Consider the following 15,243-nt stretch of genomic DNA (forward strand, 5'->3'; position numbering starts at 1 on the left):
GAGCAGCAGCTGCGACTCCCATTATTCCTGGAAATATGAGGGGAAATGGCTCAGGCTTTCCAGCCTCGTCTCCCCTTCCCTCCTGCCCTCTGGCTACAAGAGCCACAGTCGGCACCCAGGGCGCTCAACAGGACACTTTGCAGGGGGCCGAGCTCAAAATGGCAGTCAGCAACGAGCAGGGCAGTGAGAAAGTCCAAGAGAAACTGCAAGGTAAAAACAAGCGCCTTGTGTTACACGAAATGACTCCATCGCGTGGTTAGATCCATCACCCCATACGCTGGGTCACGGCGGTGCCGCGCGAGCACGCTGCTATTATCTGTTTGCAATCACATCTCGCTCGGTCTTTCTGCTTAATGCACGAAGAGCAGGGCTAATCAGATTCACTCCTTCTCTCTGCTTAATGTCTTCAGGTCCCAAGCAGGCTCTGCGCTGCTTCAGGTGATGCTCAACTAACACTAGCCAGGAGCATGCAGTGCAAAAGAAGATGGAACTACCTATTAATTTTAGCCCTTCTTTCCACCTATTATGGCTGAAATTCCTTCTACACTTGAAGCTTCGCAAACAAGAGTCAGGAAATTCCCATTTCCCTCTCTACACCACACCCGGCTCATGCATGAACTCCCTCCTCCAAGCTGCTCCTCCAGTGATATCTGGGCAATTAATTACAGCACAGACCTAGCGGGCTTTCCTCTCACCCTCAGGGACAGCTTTTTTTAGGCATTTCCTGGCTGGGAACCACCACAGAAGGATGTCTTCTGCTGGCACCGTAACACCCTCTCTTTGCTATCTACCCGAAGTGGCCACCGCGTGCTCTCCTCCCTCTGTTCCCCCAACACTATTTGATTACTGCAGTCTTGCACGTGAGCTCTAAGACACCCTCAGCATTTCCAAAGTGAGGACACGGCGGCTTCAAACACGGCTGCTCCTCTCCTGCATTTTGCCACCATGTGCAAGGCAACTGGAGCATTGCTGGAGTCAGCTGCGGTGCCTTCACCTGCACCAGAGCGACCACCGCAACCACAGAGGCCCAAAACTGGACAGATATGATGAAAACTCAGCAGAAAGATGCAGGAGAAGGCTGGCGTGCAGAAACACCCGTGATCACGAGCCAGGCTGAGCAGCACCAGAGAGTCACCCATGACAAGTACAATGGAAAGATTTGCCAGAACAGCAACAAAAATCAGCAAGTATTTACAAGAGATGAGAAAGAGATGTAGGTGGAAGGCAAAAGTGTCAGGATACATATCTCTATCCAGAAGGTATAAAAAAAAAAAAAAAAAAAAAAAAAAAAAAAAAAAAAACACAGACTGCAGAGATGAAGGCACAAGCAGCCTCCACACCTGCACACAGCCCCCACCCGATACCCACTGCATCAGCCAGATCAATGGCAGCTCCTAAGACCCCAACTATCCAGCTCCTTTACCAGCATCTTCCCCGAGTCTGCACGCAAGGGGGTGGAAGAAAAACATCCCTCGCAATGAGGTTACTTACAGCGTTTTCTCTGCTGCCCCACTCCTCTAAATGTGGGGTGGGGTTTTTTTGTTTGTTCTTAATTGTGCAGCTGGCTTATGAGCGTGTCAGATTTATAAAAATATATCCTTGAAAACAAAGGCACTCTGTGCTCAGCATATCCAGTGGCACCATTATTTGATATCAATACACTGCTTCTTTCCTTTATTCATTCCATCCCTGGAACAAACCCACTGTAACAGCCACCCAGTGTATAATCTTCCCATGTAAAGCAACGCAACCCCACAATAATCCCTCTCTTCCCATAATGTCTTCAAATTCCAATGAGAAGAATTTTAGGCTTAAATGCTTAAAGAAAAAAAAAGAAAACTGCAGCAGGAAACAAGTCTCTAACAACTCTCAAGTTGGAGCGAATTCCCCCATCCCTCCCTATTTCTGTTAGGAAATGGCCGCACAAACATCTCCAACGTGTGCAACACACCAGTTGCAACCTGTCCCTCCTTCAGTCGGTCCATGCACACATGGGCACCCTGCACCCTGCTGCTTTTGGCAAACAACTCTTTAGTGGCATCATCTTCACCTCCACACTTTATAAAATTCAGTAGACGGACACGTATCTGCTCCTTTAGTCATAAAGCAATCACCAAAGGCCACGAGGCGCCTCCATCTCACCTCCCCAACGCGCGCCCTGACCTGCGCCGTGCCCCTGCTAAGTACACACATGGGCCACACGTGCCTCTTCCCTGCCATCAGTGAGGGATGAGGCAGAAACACCAAAAACAAAAGCAAAGCTGAGGCAGAAATACTGTTCGCATCATTCAGTGGAAGCAAAGTTCTCCTTGGCCCCTTCCCAAGGAGCTCTGCCTACTGCCCTACACATACACGTGCAGCCCAGCTGCATCCCCTGCTGCTACCAAAGCCCCGTGCTGAAGGAACCCCGCCGAGGTCACCCAAGCAGGCTGATGTCTGAGCTTCTGCTCACCCCTGGTTTCATCCCCAGAGCACGACGACACTGTTCTGAGCTGCCTCAGCAGCATCGCGCGAGGCTTTCCCAGTACCTTCTGGCGCCTGAAAATGATTAGAGCCTCTGGGGCAACCATGGTTGATGTTTGAAAGATGGAGGGGTGTTTTTCTGGCAGCGTGGTACCCATCTGCGGACCTGGCTCACCACAGACGTGCAGAAAGCTCTCCAGACATCACCCTGCCCTTGTCATTCATCCCAGACTTCAGGGACTGCCTGGTCCCACCAGCTCTGCCTGAGCAGCACCATCACCACACACGGCGATGCTCTTCCACAGCCCACGGCTGCCCTCTCCTAGGGGAGGGCTACAGCTACTGTTCTCTAAGCTCTTTCATATCCTTAGGCTCTGTCTGTTAGCAAATACCCTAACAGCAGCGGGCTCTTCTCCCGGAGAGGTGGTGAAACTCAACCTTTTCCTGTTCCCTTTGGAAAGCACAGCTTGGAAATGGGATCAGCATCTGGAAGCACACACGAGTTGATCCCAGAGAAAGAATGAGAGGAGCGAGGGGAAGGGAGGGAGCAGAAGGAAGATTGAGGGCGAGGTTTCACGTTACAGCTGAACCAGGCTAACAGTTTACCGCTGCCAAAAGAGGGGGGCCCCACTTCCACCTTTCTTTCATTCCCTACTTTTCACTTCTGGCAACACAAATCTCGCCCCTCCCTCACAGCAGCTCTGGTACTAGCCTGAACCTGGTGAGCAGGTTCAGCTCTTTTTTTTTTTTTTTTTCCTAAATATTTTCAGCCAAGTCAGGTTTCTGAAAGCTGCACAAACTAAACCCGTGCAGCACCAGAGCAGCACAAGGCAAGGCACGACCACCCCTCCTGGACAGAGCCAGCAGCCAGCCTGGTTCAGCCACAGCAACAAAACCCACCCTGCCCTGCACGAAGCTGTGGTGCCACCAGGCAACACCGGCCAGCACAACAGAAGCGGTCGAGTCACAAAGCCTGCAATAGATATGTTTGCTAATAACCCTAAAACATGAAGTTTTACCTGTTACTAGGCTCTACCTACCAGTAGCGTTCCTGAACTGGATGGCGAAGGCAGCCATGAAGGTAAAAGACTGACATTAAAACTGAGCAGACCCAAACCAGATAAAAATATGGGTGGTACTGCAGGATCTCCAATAATAGTTCTGCCTCTTTTTAAATTGGGCTCCTAATATCAAACAAGATGGCTGCCTTCATCACTATGCTCAGAAATGTCTGTTTCCATTACAAATTTAACAATTAGTTTCAGGGTGCTTGTGCTAAAGCATTTTTCTTTCCTTCTACATCAGATCAACAAAATAATGCAGTTCTCTTCGATTTAAAAAAAAATAAAATCAAGCTCATATTACTTCAGTCTTTCTTCCCTTCCACCTCCTCAGCTCAATTACTAAAAGCAATTTACAGACAATAAATGCAACTTCACAGCTGCTTGTATGAAGCATTCCCTTTATTTTGTAGATGAGGAGGATACAGTCTACACAGAAATTAATATCAGCGAGGTCTGCTTCAAAGCTGGGTAAGGAAGAGGAGCGGACAGACCCTTAAAGAACACAGATCATGCCTGCACGCCAGTAAAACCAGCAATGAAGGGTTAGGGATGTCACCAGTGGGATGTCAATTCCTTAACCTATCTGCTGAGATGCAGCAACAAATAAAAGCCTGCTTTGGGGTGCTGCCTTTTGGTTTTATTCAGTTTTTACTAGGTTCATGCACGATGGCCAGGAGCAGAGGATTTGCAGCTAGAAAACTCCGTGTGTATTGCTTTGCCAGCGGAAATACGCCAGCCAGGAGAGAGCCCAGCGCTTCGTCACGGCCTCACGGGCTTCCGCAGGACCTGGGCCTGCTGCTAAAATCGCCACCCGCAACTTGGAAAAAGCACTGGGAGTAGCACCGCCAAAGAGAGGAAAAAAAAAATAAAAAGCAGAGGCACTCTTGTGAGGCTAACTGCTCCTTCAGGTGTAATAACCACACACGGCCAGCTCGCCTCCCTCCACGGCTCCACGCACAAGCCAGCGGCGGCCTCAGTCACCTGCACAGGCCTCAGGGGTCTCAGCGCTGTGACAGAGCAGGGCCAGAGGCAAAAGCAGTGTTAATTTTGGCACTCCTTAATCACGTTTGCTAGCAAACCTAACACCGCCGGGTCAGTTAATCCACCCTCCTCCATCCACCCCAGCAGTCCTGTCTTGACACCTTCCCCTCTTCAGCCAACAGCTACGAGTTTCCATATCCCTGACTGACACGGGCTGGTTTTTGTACAACCACAGCCCTTGGAAAACTGATTTAGGATTAAATTCGTTTCTAGCCTGCATATGAATGCCAAGCATGCTTAAACCAATGGGGCACTGGGGGCTTCTCTACTTGACTAGCTTAAAACCAGAAGCCGTATCGTGCACGCATCAAAGAACAGATAGGTGTCAAGAAGGCCCAAAAACCAACTGAAATAAAGCCGACACAAGAGATTTGGAAGTGTAAGATCTCTCACACAGGGAGAGCTGGTAAATGTCAACCCATTTCTATCACGGCTGCCATTTCCTGCATTTTCACTGCAGCAAGTACAGAAGTTGGTGCCTATTCCACCCGGTCCCACAACGCCATCGCAGCCCAGCACTACCGTGGAAAGCGGCTGCAAAGATGCAGCCGCTGCAGGAGGCACCTGCCCCAGCAAGGACTCCACACGCAGACCTCACAGCCCGTGCGCCCCTTCCAGACACGGCCTGGAGTGCCCACACTACCCCAGCAAGCCCCAAGACCTCCCAGCAGCTGCAGAACAGGAGAGATGGCCTGCTGGAGTACAAACCTCCATGACCAGACCCCCATGTCCAGACCTCCACAACTGGACCTCCACCACCACCACCACCACCACCCCATCCCCTCAACCTCCAGCCAGGCCCCAGCACCCTTCCTTCTCCCAAACTCTTCCAAAGGGGATGGACCGGAGAAGATAGGATGGGCTCAGGCTGAGAATTTCATTTCTGAGCCCGGGAGATCTGCGGCAGAGAATGAGCCGCTGATATTTTTCTAATATAAGGAACATATAAGATGCCTAGAATTTGATAGCTGCTTTTTAATTAAATTGAAATAAGTAAATCACAGCCCGTTGCCATGGAGAATGAACAGACACAGCCTCTTGACTCCAGGGCAGGATCAAGCAGGAGAGGCAGACAAGGCTGTGAAATTAAAAACACCTATTTTAAAGCAAATGGTCTTGATAATTAGCAAAAAATGTGGCATAGGGAAATAATATAACCATATGGCAGGAAGTGGTTTTCAAGGTGAACTACAAAGCTGTTTTAAATAAATGAATAAACTGCTGGAGCTGCTGGGTCACTCGTAGAACCATACACGCAGGATTAGACGTCATTTAGAAAAATATACAAAAAAAAAAAAGTAATTAGCTCTTCTTTTCACTTTCCTGCCTATAGTCTACAACTGTGTTTGTTCTTATTTTTAAGGACTTGTTTCAAGCGATTAACGTTTGCACCTATTTGCAGCTACCAGCGAGCCGTCAAACTCGCGCATTTTCAAAAGCCTTGCAGCTCACCCTGAAGCGAGAACCAAGTTTGTAGGATATAAAACCTTTTATCTCTTCCTCGGTGTCATTACACAATCCCAGCCAGGTCATCCGACACTAATAACCGCTCCCGAAGCCGCGCGTCTCCGCTATGACTTCTGCGACAGAGAGCGATCCCGGGGGGGCCACGCACACCACGCACCGGACCCCGCGATGCCCCGCTGCAGAAGTGGAGCTCGGAGGGATGGGAAGGCTGAGCACAGCATCCCCCCTGCTCCTGCCCACTGCCAGCTCACCCTTCAAGGGCTTGAAGAGAGGGCTGGAGAGTTTGCGCCGCTCCTTTACCACCTCTGCAGGCAGGCTGTCTCCTGGCCATCGTCCCTGCCCTTTCAAGCCCCTTCTGGCCTGCCCAGATATGAAAGGCGCACAGCCAGAGGCTCCCTCATTACCTTTCTGAGCCCAGACAGAGCAAACCTGAGCGAGGCTGTCTTGCAGTTTCCAGCGAGCATATGGCCAAAGTGCATCAAATTCACAATAGCTTAAAAATACTTGAAATAAATTCTACCCGATGACTCAGTTTCAAAAATGTACTGTGCTTTTTTTTTTTTTTTTTTTTTTTTTTAAAGGGAAGGGACAGACAAACTAATCTTCACTTCAAACCTCTCGCCCCGTCTAGGGGAAAAACCAACCTTTCCTCCTTATTTTGTAAGGAGGCAAGCTGGCAGCCACAGCCATTAGTCTTCCACGGCAGCTAATGACCCACACGAAGCAAACTGTCAGGATCCCAGTCCAGGCCCTTGTGGCACAGCTGCTTACATTAAAAACAGTCATATTTTCAGTGCTAATCAGCAGAAGCTGAGCTGGCTATTGACAGATTCTCCCCTGGTCCATCCCTCCCCCCCGACCAAGAAACAGCCTGCAGAGGGAAGGGAGCCAGGATAGGTACTGTAGATAAAGAAGGGCTGGGGGAAAAAAACAAGCCTTCACAATCAGTATTCCCTGCTCACTGTTTTACCCCAAGTTTGGAGCATTTACTGCTATAACTGAAGTCACACTGGGTAAGATTTGTAGCTTCCATTACAAATAAACTCGAGGCCCAAGCCTGCACGAAGAAGTGCATAACCCTGCACATCGGGGCCACCCTGCAGAGTGCTGCTGAGGACCCCAGAGCCACCCCAAGCAAGTCCCAGAGCATGGGCAGCACAAAGGGGCCAGCTCTCAGTCCCCGAGTGCTGGACGCCCTGGCCCTGAACAGGGCAGCATCAGCAGGGCTTGGTCCTGCCCTCGGAGGCACTGGGCACGCAGGGGACAGCGGTGGCTTGCTCCTCCTCGCCCCTTAGCTTCGCTTGTTTTGAATTCTGATTTAAAGAGCGTTAGTTAGCACCAGCACGGCCAGCCCAGCGCCTTCCCCTGGAAGGGAGCCGCGGTTTCTCCCCGGTCCCCACAAGCCAAGATAAGCGCTGGAAGGAAGCCACCGTCCCAGGGGCACTCCCAGCTGGACGGAGCCGGGGCACGCGGCCGCCCCGCGCACGAGGAAGATGCTGGCCGAGCTCAGGCGTGGATTATTTCAGTATCACGGCAGCGAGGGTCACGGGCCGAGGAGGAAATGGAAAAAGGAGAACGACAACACCACCACCACCACCAACAAGCAGCCGGCCTCCGACGCCAGCTCCGGCCGCGCCACCGTCTCCGCTCCCAGCGGGGTCTCCGGCCCCGAGCCTTTGTCGCCGGAGGACGGCGTCACCCGCGTGTCACCCACGGGCACCGTCCACAACTTCCAGTCACGGTCCCGGCGGGCACGTCCGTCCCAGGGAAAAGGCAGCCGGTGCCGGGACGGTGCCTTAGCAGGACGTGGGATCACCCCAACGCTCATCCCAAAAGGTCAGGGTGGGCTGGGGGGCATGCGGGGAGGGGGCAGCGAGGCACGGGGCTGCACGGCGCTCGCCATAAAGCATCCACGGGTGGGGAAGGAAGCAAGCGGCGGAGCAAGGGGGCTGGGACACCCACGGAGCCCGTGGCTGAGGCACCCCACAGCGCGCGTAGGGCCCCCATAGATATGGGGGATATGGGGGGGGGGGAGGATGGTTTCGCGGCTGCCGTCCCCAAACCCACAACAAACCCAGGGAGGGGGGGGTGGAAGGGAAGGGAATAAAAAGTCACCTCCCGCGGGGGGAAGGGGGGAACCCGCCCCCGGCCCCAGACCCGTCCCCGCCGCCCCCGTCCCCGTCCCCGTCCCCCCGCTCACCTGGCGGGGCCGCCCCTCACCGTGCCATGGCGGCACGGCCCGGCCCGGCCCGGCCCGCGGGGCTCCCGGCTCCCGGCTCCCGGCTCTTTGTTGCGCGGCGGGGAGCGGGGCACGGATCCTCTCACGTCATGTGACCCGCCGGGGGTGTCGGGTTTTTTTTTTTTTTTTTCTTTCCCTTTTTTTTTTTTTTTTTAGCTTTATTTATTTATTATTTATTTCTCCCCTCCTTCCCTCCCTCCCTCCCCGCCCGCCCTTCGAGGTGGCTGCCGGCGGTGGAGGAGGAGCGGCGGGCGGGGAGGGTCCCGCGGCGGGGCCGCGGAGCGGAGCGGGGCTCGGGGGCGGGCTCCGGCGGCGGGGCAGGGCCGGGCCCGGCCCCGTGCCTCAGGGCCTGGCGCCGCTCCCCCGGCCGGGCCGGGTGGCAGAGCCCCGAGGGGGTTGCTCGCCCTTGTGCCGGCTCCTTTTTTTTGTGTGTGATTTTTTGAGGGGGAGGTTTGGGGGTCGGTGGGTTTGGGGTTTGGGGCTCCTCTGCGGCTCCCCGCGCCCCAAAAGGCCGGCGTGCCCAAAGCACAGCACGCTGCCAAGCACACGGGGAGCACGCGCTGTGTGTTCAGATAGACATAGCTCAGAAAAATGGGAACCCTTCATCGAGTACAGCCACAGACACAACGAGCAGCTTCCCCTCAGCTCCATCCCCGTGGCTGCAGTTACACCAAGGCCAGCTTTTTAGGCACCACAACACGGCACCCCATGAGCCAGAGCCTCCGCCAGAGCTCTCAGGCCCTAAAACCACCCCAGTAAAGCTGAGGGGCTCAGCGGCCCCCCAAAGCACACCAAGGAGCTGTGAGACTTGGCCAGCCCTGCCAAGACTCCTCCACCTGCTCCGAGGGGAGCGCTGGTTGCTCTGCCAGCAAGGTCACGCTTTGGCACAACGCCTACGTGCCTACTGCGATAAAGGCGCAACAGCAGCCAGAGCACTTTTAGAAAGTCCTTTTTTTCAGGGAATCAAATTTTATGTGGTGTTTGTCCAATGCGACCAGTGTTAAAAAGGTCTGGCAAAGTCTCTGACCACATCAGCTCGCTGCCAATTTGCTTTTCTGCTCTTAATTTTAGAGTCTACTGTAACATTCCCCCCTCCCGCGACCACATTTCCCTGATAGCGATAGTATTACATGTTAAAATCCACACATAAATTAATCTTTTAAATGGCGATCTCCATTTGAAAGATTTTTTCCCCACTGCCTCTCCTCCTAACCTTCAGCCTCTCCCTTTCCCAGCTCATTACAGGAAGCAAATCTGCAGATGAAAACATGAAATAGAACCAGATCCCGCCAGAGCATCAAACATGAAATACGCCAGCGCCGCTCCACAGACGGCATAATCAATGCCCTCCTTCCCACAGCAAAACCACCGAAATTCTTTGTTCCTGCGCATAGCCGTCCCAAATCTCTACAGCTCATCACTTCCTTCAGCAGATGAGATACCCCCCCCCAGAAACCATGTGAGTGAAAACGAGTAATTGCCAGCTTAGAATGAGTGCACACAGGCAGCCAATAAAGGACAGAAACACAAGCTCATCATTAGCAGAATGTTGTGTCGGAAAATAACAACCCTCGCCCCTCAATCCTTATCCCAAAGGAGACCTGCAAAATACTCCCAGAAGATAAATCTCATAATTTAAACTTGTCAGCCCCTGGATACTAAAACTCATGGGTTTAACAGAGGTGTTGCTTTCCTAGCCCACTGCAGCCTCCCTGCTGACCTCTCCCATTGTAACCCACACAAACAACCCTTTCTTTGCTAGTGGTCCAGCAGAGAACTAGCAGCTTGTCAGTCACTGCTGCTCACACCCTTTTGCACTCCATAGGTGCTCCTTTTTTTTTCTCAAGTGGTCAAATTGATTAATATAATTAGATTAAACTAAGAGCAATTGCATCTAGCCTGTAGTTAGCTTGAATTTTGCTGCTTTCTGTCAGGTCTGATAAAGAGACCCTGAGCCCAAAAGCTTGTTTGCTTTTTCCAGTTATATCAGTTGATCTAATAAAAGATATTACCTTTCTCCACAAACCTTGCTTCCCTAGGATCTTCAGACCGTCACAGCTACAACAACAACACTTTTACTGTCTTGCCTGCTCTGATTCTTCCAGATTCTCTTATCTATAAAATAGAATAAGATAAAACATATTCTGTATCGATTCTTATGCTGTTTTCACAACCATAATATTCAAGTACCTTCTAGGACTACATTAACTAATCAACTGTCACGTGTGGGGTTTGTTTTTCTTTGTCTCATTCTCTCTCCCCAGGAAGAAAATGATGCACAGAGCATTGTTTTGGTTTTGTGACTTCCTTTTCTTTCCCTCCTCTATTCTTGTTGCTCTGCATTTGTACCAGAGAAAATGAGGCTGATGGCAATTTCTGTGATAGACCTTATTTCCCAGGGAAGTTAATTTCAGAGTGTTGAGCCACCCGTAGAAAGATGTCTCCTGCACAAAGGAACATTATAATATGTCATTCCCAACCAGAGAAAAGCTAATCTGTATTCTTGACACTTGGGACAGAAACTTCCTAAGAAAAAAAAAAAAAAAAAAAACAGCTTTTCCCCTTCTCCAGAAAAAGAGTTTCAACCTGTGATCCGCAGTATGCGAGGTTCCGACAGATTGCTGCGAATTATTAACATACAGGCCAGCACGCTGCACAGCTATGAACAGGAATATCTGGAAACCACAAAGGGTAACATACCCTTTAATCGCACTGAAACACGCTGCCGTAGGACTGCTGGGAGGGAGGCGGTGGAAATAAATTATTTCATGCTAAAACAGAGAGAGCGTTTACTCCTGTGTAAGGAGTCACGCTGCCGCTCCTCAATGAGGAACCCTAAGCAATCCCACGTGTCTGAAAGGCAGTAGGTACAACATTCGAGCTACTGAAAGGTAGAAGCTGAGGTGAAGGGAGGAATCATCTGTGCTCAAGCACTGAAAGCAGAAATACCAGAAGACCTCAGGGAGACGGTAGACAGCAGATTTAATATGTTTTTGCAATGTGATACGGCAGCAAAAATCATGCAGTTAATTTAATTTGGGGTTGTAAAGGCAGAGACCTCTTCTCAGAGATATAGGCAATAGTCCCATTTTTTAATATAGTGGCGAGACCGCAGTTTGAAGACATGTTTAGTTCTGGACAGCTCAGTGCTAGCTAGATGTCAACAACTTGGAGGGAAATAAAAAAAAAAAAAAAAAAGAGGAACATAAAATGATAAGAAAGCTGGAAGGGATTACAGTGTGTGTAGGTTGGCCAAATAACAACTGTGAAGAGCATCATGGGATTTGTGTGCGAGAACTTCAAGGGTGCAGAAGCACCAGGGAGCGAGGAAGGCTGCTTATATCAATGTAAATGAAACGAAGCAAAGGAAGCATTAATCTGCAAGGCAGCCTCTCAGAGGAGCTCCCATCACCTGAGTCACAGAAGACAATCAAGAAACAGAGACTGCAGGGAGGGATTAGATGAGGACAGTATGCCCCTGGGATGTCCCATCTCTGCCCGTCTAGCTGCTCGCTGACTGGGACATCTGCAGAGCAATAGGTCCCAGCCCTGAGCATCGTGGAAACTTTCCCTTTCTACTCCATTGCCAGAGATAATTGAAGACCAAAATAACCACGCTAAATTCCAGCAGGTGACCATGGAAGGAGTGCTGTATTCACAGGAGTCCAGGGGGTGTTTTTTCCTTTGGAGTTTTTCCCTTTTAGCACTGGGATTTTCTGTAGATGTCACTGGCTCATCATCTGGTAAGGACAGCAGTGCCAGCACTCCTGTGTTTTAATATTGTCATCATGACCTTCTCTTGGATTACGTAGAGCTTTAAATTGTTGTCCTGGGCAGCACTCACCTCTTCCAAAAGTCTGTGTCACCCAGAGATGGCAGTTAATTGAAGTAAAAAAAATAAAAATCAGAGGCTTTATTATTCCTTAATTAGAGTAATGAGATCAAAGCAAGTCCTTTTTCTAACACTGTAGGAAAGCCAACTTGACCTTGCACCCATGCCACCTTTATATCACATTGTGGCATCACAGGAACCCGACAGCACAGTCCGTCGCTCCCAAGGAGGGCTGACACACCGCAATGCCATCCATCCCGAATGTACCATGCACACATTGCTGAAAAAAAAAAATAAGAAAAATAAAAGCCCAGACAATTTTATAAATATTCTGTAATGGGTTTGAATGTTTTCCCTTGCTGGGCCTGTATTTTTTAACAACACCCTTAGGGAGGTATGTGCAGCGGTAATTATCAGTCCAGCCGTACACAAAGCACACAATGGTATAGCCTTCCGTAACTGTTGACATTAAACAGCTTTTCTATACATAGAAATGTCACAATCCCCGTGAAGGAAACCTCTCTACTTATTACTGAAATGAGTAACACGGCCTAGCACACACAAGCATTCAGCAAATACAAGCTCGCTAATATTTGGGCTTGAGATAGCCTCGTAATGAGTTGCTGAAGCATACGCCGAAATGAATTCATCACCCCCCCAGTGTATCGCGGACCTCTGACTGTTTCACTTGCACTCTGCCTAATGGCCCGTCTTCCTCTGGACAACATATGCTACAAGCCTCTCTGTAATTTCATGCACTTACTTGCGGGGTTGGCTTTTGTGTTTTTGTTTTTAATCAAAAGAGGGAAGTGTTTTCTTCTTTAAGCGTAGCTTTTGTCGAGTGTTAGGACTGGCAGTGTCAGCTCTGGAAATTCAAGATTAATCAAGCAATTAAGAATTGATACCCAGTGACTTATCAGGAGAGTTGCTGCATTCATTTTAGCTCCGCGTGAACCCAAAATAGCTAACCTGGTTTTTATGGACAGCAAGATTATTTTAAATCTTCTGGGGAGGAGGAGAAGAGTTACAGCTCCTTTATTAAACCGATTTCTTCAAAACCCACACCTGCGTTCTGCGCATTACTCAGCAGAGCTGGCGAGCACAGAGAGCCATTCCCCAGAGCTGCCATACTCCAGACTCACACCCTGCCTTGACCTGAATGAGCCTGAAAGCGCGCAGAAATCCCAAGGGAGCCGAAGCCGAGCTGAACTTTTACTTTCTCTTCCCCACGTGCTAGCGCAGCGCAGCCCCGTGTGAATAAACAACCCAACCGGGCAGGAATTGCATCACATCGAGCCTGCGGTTTCCTTTGGAGTGTTGAAAAGAATGGCAAGCATTCCCATTCATCACCTAAGGACCGGGGCTGCTTCTCCTCACGCCTCCTGCTCCGGGAGCTCGGCGGTGGGGCGGTGAGGACAGCCCTGCCGTCCCTTCGCCCAAGCGCAGAGCAGCTCTGCGAGCAGCTGCAGCCATTTCTCTTCCTTCCCTAAGCCCTCTCGACAAGCTCAGGAGCTTCTTCAGCAGTCAACAAGACTTTATGGGGTGGACGTGCAGTAATTCATCACATTGCCTCCATAAACATTTATTTGGGGAATTACAGCGTAAGTAATTGGGCTTTCCATGGTGATTTGGCTGTTATGAGCTCCCCTTACTGCCAAAATGGTGGGTGGCTCCCCAAAGAGAGCAGCACCTCGTCCTGCCGCGTGGCGACCTCCACCAGGCAGGGGGGGCCTGATCAATACCTGCGTGAGAAACCACAAGTGAGAAGCAAAGTGCTGCAGAAACTTGTGGTAGAGGCTCAGAAGGAAACTTTTTATTTTTAATCTTTCCCCTATTTTGTAAAATTAAAGGGAGCTCAGCAGCTCCTGTTTACCCAGCTACTGGCTCCCACCTGGACGACCTGATGTAAGAATGTAGGAAGCTGAACCTTGCTCCCAGCTTTACCTCTGACCCTCTGCAATTTCGGAGAAGTCATTTAACCTCCTGAGTCTCCATTTCTTCGTGCATGAAGCTGAAATACCCTAGCAAGGACTCTTGAAATCATTGGTTTTAATGGCACAGGTCAGTATAAAGCGCTGCTGGCCGCGGTACAGGGCTAATCCCCTCACAGCTGCGGTGCAGGTATTTGGGGTACAATTATTACCCCTGGAAGCGCCGAAAATTGTAGGCAGACTGGTCTTCCAGATGGGACAGAACAGAGGCCCACACTGGTTACCAAGAGTCACGGCGTTTTGGAGGAGCCCATATGTTGGCTTTCCCCGTTCACCCCATTCCCATTGGGGTCAGTACGTTCTGGCTGCTTACAGCAGGGCAGCCCATCTGCCTGGCCCTACCAAATCTTCGCGTGGCCGAGCTACAAAACATGAGCCATGTACTTCAGAAGGAAAAGTGGAGCTCCAGGAGAGGTTCGTGGGCTGGTGGGGACAAAGCCTCCCCGCGGGCATGGGGCAGAGCAGGTGTGGGGTTACCCGTAGCAGCCATGCAGCCTGACCAGGCTCAGGAGCCTGCAGCATTTTCTTGACAAAGCAAAGAGAACCAGCATAAGTTGCGATGGATTTATTTTCATTATTTTATTTTTATTTTTTTCTTTTTCCCATGGGCACGCCTTACATTTTCCCAAACCCAGGATCAGACGTCCCTCCCAAAATGGTGAAAAAAGTGGTGGCAACGCGAAGCGGCCCCAACACCTGGCCAACGTTGTGTTTGGACATGTAGATACCCGGTGAAGTCGTTCCTCCAGACTTCATGGATGCAGAGGACGGGAAGGTCCTGTCCCCATGTCCCCACGGGTGCTGGTGGCACCTGGTCCGTGGCGCAGAGCTGCAGGGGTCTGGGGCACCCGCCGCAGAGGCAGGAGGCAGTCGTGGCGGGGGCTGTCCTGCGTGGCTGGAGGTGCCCGCCCTGGGGGGCTGTGGTCTGGGGGCTGCCAGGGGGACGTGGGCAGGCAGGGGACAGCAGAGGGAGCAGAGAGGACCTAGGGCACCATCTGGTGGCTTCACTCACCGCCTTCCCTAAATCCCCGACGCGCAGGGTCACGGTGTTGCGTGGCCAAGGGCTGAAGGTACACCAGGTCCTCCCAGGAGACCACCCAGCAGGACCAAGGGACCCCTGCCCTTGGCCCAGACTCGCACACCCTT

This window comes from Aythya fuligula, chromosome 1 (assembly GCF_009819795.1).
Source record: "Aythya fuligula isolate bAytFul2 chromosome 1, bAytFul2.pri, whole genome shotgun sequence".
In the NCBI taxonomy this organism is placed as follows: domain Eukaryota; kingdom Metazoa; phylum Chordata; class Aves; order Anseriformes; family Anatidae; genus Aythya; species Aythya fuligula.